Source organism: Pteropus vampyrus, unplaced genomic scaffold, assembly GCF_000151845.1.
Source record: "Pteropus vampyrus isolate Shadow unplaced genomic scaffold, Pvam_2.0 Scaffold83, whole genome shotgun sequence".
Taxonomy (NCBI): domain Eukaryota; kingdom Metazoa; phylum Chordata; class Mammalia; order Chiroptera; family Pteropodidae; genus Pteropus; species Pteropus vampyrus.
This window is the reverse complement of record NW_011888864.1, coordinates 7,009,679-7,013,234: the sequence shown is the minus strand read 5'-3', so window position 1 is coordinate 7,013,234 and position 3,556 is coordinate 7,009,679.

Below are 3,556 nucleotides of genomic sequence, written 5' to 3'. Positions count from 1 at the left end.
CCTGGCAACCACTAACGTGCTCTCCATTTCTATAATTTTGTCATTTCAAGGATGTTATGTAAATAGAATCATAGCCTATGTAATATTTTAAGACTGGTTCTTTTCACTCAGAGTAATTCTCTGGAGGGTCACAGGTCGCAGGGAACAGCAATGGTTCACTCCGTTTCATGGCTCAGCAGCACTCCATGGCCTGGACGCACGACCGTCTGTTTACCCATTGAAGAGCATCTACAACTGTTTCGGTTTTTGGCTATTATATATAAAATTGCCATAAATATTTGGGTACGAGTTTTTGTGTGAATGCAAGTTTTCACTTTTCCAGGATGAATGCCCTAAAATGCAATTTCTGGTCATATGGTTGTTCCATAGCTTTTAAAGAAACCGTCAGACTTTTTTCAGTAAATGGCTGTGCCATTTACTTTCGCACCAGCAATGGATGAGTGATCCAGTTTCTTCACATTCTCAGTAGTATTTGGTGTTGTCACTATGTTTTATTTCAGTCATCCTGATAGTCGTCCTGAATGAACGACTTCTCATTGTGGTTCTAATTTGCATTAACCTCATGACTAATGATGTCGAGCATCTTTTCATGACCTTATTTGCCACCTGTCAATCCTCTCCAGTGAAACGTCTCTTCAAGTCTTTTGCCCATGTTCTAATTGGATCTTCTGATTCTTTACTGTGGAGTTTTCAGTGTTATTTATATATTCTAGATTCTCATCCTCTGTTGGATATATTGGTTTGCATATATTCTCTCCCAGTCTTTAGCTTGTATTTTCATTCCCTTAACAGGGTCTTCTCAGAGCAAAAGGTTTTTTGTTTTCGTTTTTTCCTTTTGATCAAGTTCAATTTATCAATTTGTCCTTTTATGAATCATGCTCTTGCTGTCAAGTCCAAGCTCCCTAGTGGTCTCCACAGGCACTGCAGGGATGAGACTCACTGGGCCAGCAGCACAGATGAAAGTCCTGGCTTCGTTCTGGTCTCCTCTTACCCACCCTGGCCGGGGTGTTAGAGCCTTTCGCCCGCCTTGTGAGGTTGGGGCTGTGGTTTTTTCTGTTGTGTTGGCTGAAGTAGATCTATTATTGCCTAAAAATTTTCTGTCTTACAAGGCCGCTTTTTTTTTTTTTCTGGCTAGAGAGCAGGCTTCTGATTTTTCTTCTTTCAATTATGGTTAAATATACATAACATAAAGTTACCATTTTAACTAAAGTGTCCTGTGGCATTAAACACCTTCACGCTGTTGTGCAACCATCACTACCTTCCCTCACCCCACTTTCCCTCCCCCAGACCCTGGCAGGCACTCTTTTACTTTCTGTGAATTTGGACTGCTTTAGGTACCTCACAGAAGTGGAATCATACAGTATTTATCCCTTTGTGTCTGGCTTATTTTACTGAGCATAATGTCCACAAGTTTCATTCATGTTGTAGCATGTGTCAGAATTTCCTTTCTTTATAAGGCTAAACAACATTCTGTTGTATGTTTATATCACATTTTGTTTATCTATTCATCCGTCAATGGACACTTGGGTTGTTTCCACCTTTTGGCTGATGTGGATAATGCTGCTGCGAACATAGGTGTACAAATATCTGTTCAAGTCTCTTCTTTCAATTCTTTTGTGCACATCCCCCAAAGTGGAATTGCTGAATCATAAGGTAATTCTGTATTTGAGGAACCACCATACCGTTTTCCATGGCCAACTGCACAATTTACATTCCCACCAGCATCCAGCAAGGTGCATCCTCATCAATCCCCTCCCCCCTCCTTTTTTTAAATAGCATTCATAATAGGTGTGAAGTAGAGCTGGTCTTTTTTTTTTTTTTTTTTTGTCTGTGCCTGTAGGTGTTTTTGTATTGCTAGCTTCTTCCGCTCCAAGTATGTATGGGATACATGAGGCAAAAAGAAAACCGGGAACTTACATGCTGTATCATTTTTTGGGTCCCAAGGTCTCTAGCTTGTCTGCTTTCTTCACTCTGCCTCTCAGTGTCTTTTCTCAAAAAAAAAAAAAAAAAAGTATAGTATCCAGGGTTTTAATCGTATTTATTAAAAGGGGTAGGGAAAAGTATATCTACTTTACATAGTAGATATGTCATATCAAGAAAAGCCCGAATCTCTTTTTATAGGTGCCTCCTTCATCTTTTTTTCTTGAAATATTCTGAAATAACCAGGTTGTTGTACAGACTTCCCACAGAATTGGATTTTGCTGGTTATATTTCCCCTGGTGTCATTTAACATGTTCCTCCCTGCCCTGTATTTCTCGGAGAACTGGTAGGTAGAGACTTAATCAGATTCAGGTTGGAGTGGTTGGTAAGACCCGGTCATAGGTGGTGGTATGTGCTGCTATCATGAGGCAGAAAATGCCTCGGTCTTTCTTGAGAATACTAACTCCTTCAATAGTTACCAGTTTTCTCTTTCCTTTCCTAGTATCATCAAAAACTCTTGAATTTAATTATATAATTCCAATCCATCGCTATTATTATTCTTGTTGATATTCATTCTAGCTAGAAGGAGCTTCTTTGAATTTTACCAGTCCCCTGGATGTCTGGTATGAAAAGATGCTCCAGACTCATCTTGGACATTTTTTGCCCTAAATCTACAATCAGCCATTCACCAGGAAGCCTTGGATCCTTTTCATAGGAAAGTATTTATAGAACACAATTTGGTCATTTAGGAGTGCTCACTAACTACTGGGTTGGTTATTGTTTTTGGCTTTTTCAGTGAACCAAGTTAAGAAATAAGTGTGTGTATTTAAGAAAAATATATCGTGAGTTCAAACTGGTATTTCCACATCAAATTCAGAACTAAAGGGTATTATTTAACCTCTTTGGTCTTATTGATGCAACTTTTTTTTCTCCCATGCCACAACTATGGCTCCCAATAATATCAGCAAAATTAGTCCTTTACTATTCCCAGCAATAAACATCACAGTCTTGGAATAACAGTACAATCTCACAAAAACAACACACCACTTCCATAAACAAAGCAACTACTGAAAATGGTTTTTATTTCTTAACCAATCATTTACATATTTGTTGTCACTATTTTTGTCTTTAGAGTATATCCTACTAGGGATACACAGTAAAATTCCTGTATTTTAAAGTCATTTGAAATGATTTCTGTGTATTTATGCCATCAACTTGATATCTGATTATGTTCATTTATTTCATTTTGCCTTCAATTTTAATAAATTAAAAAATTCATTTAAATAGTTATGTAAATATTCACATGCTTCTAAAGGCAAATATTTAGAGCAAATTATATTTGGACAGGTTTATCTTCTAACCCTATCCCCTATATATCATTCTATCCCCCTATAGGTAATAACTTAAAACTTTTTTTCTCTTCCATCTAAAAAAAACATAAGCAAATACGTATTTATTTATATAGCCCTCTTTTCTTAAATAATAGGTAGCAAACTAATCACATTTTCCTCTATCTTGTTTTTTACTTACAGTATCTTGTGGCTCACTCCAAGCAGTGTACAGAGACATCCCTAATTCCTTCATACAGTTACACAGTCCGCCACTGTGTGATGTACCACAGTTTCTGCCAACAATC